Genomic DNA, 339 nt, shown 5'->3' with positions numbered 1-339 from the left:
GAGACGCAGAGCCACATGGCATGTAAGCAGAACAGTCTGCCAGCTCTCCTGGTAAATATCTGACCAAAGCTATGATGGAGAAACACATTCTCTTTGTCGGTCTGCAATTAGTTTTCCAATTGTTGGACAAAAGGAGAATGTTGATGAAGTTTTCCATCTAATCCAGGGAAGAAAGGGACCACAAGTCCCAGTTTGGGTGCCCATCCATTCCTTCCCTCCTTCAAAATCCACTTTAAGCATCATCCAGACCCAATTGTTGCAGGCTTTGTGTGGTGTTTACAGTGTTTCCCCTTGTATAAAGCCAGTGACAATATCTCCAGTGAAACCCCCCCCCCCCAC

Source organism: Seriola lalandi, unplaced genomic scaffold, assembly GCF_002814215.2.
Source record: "Seriola lalandi dorsalis isolate HSWRI2012SDOR001 ecotype SW California unplaced genomic scaffold, Sedor1 jcf7180002054952, whole genome shotgun sequence".
Lineage (NCBI taxonomy): Eukaryota > Metazoa > Chordata > Actinopteri > Carangiformes > Carangidae > Seriola > Seriola lalandi.
This window is presented reverse-complemented; position numbering follows the sequence as displayed.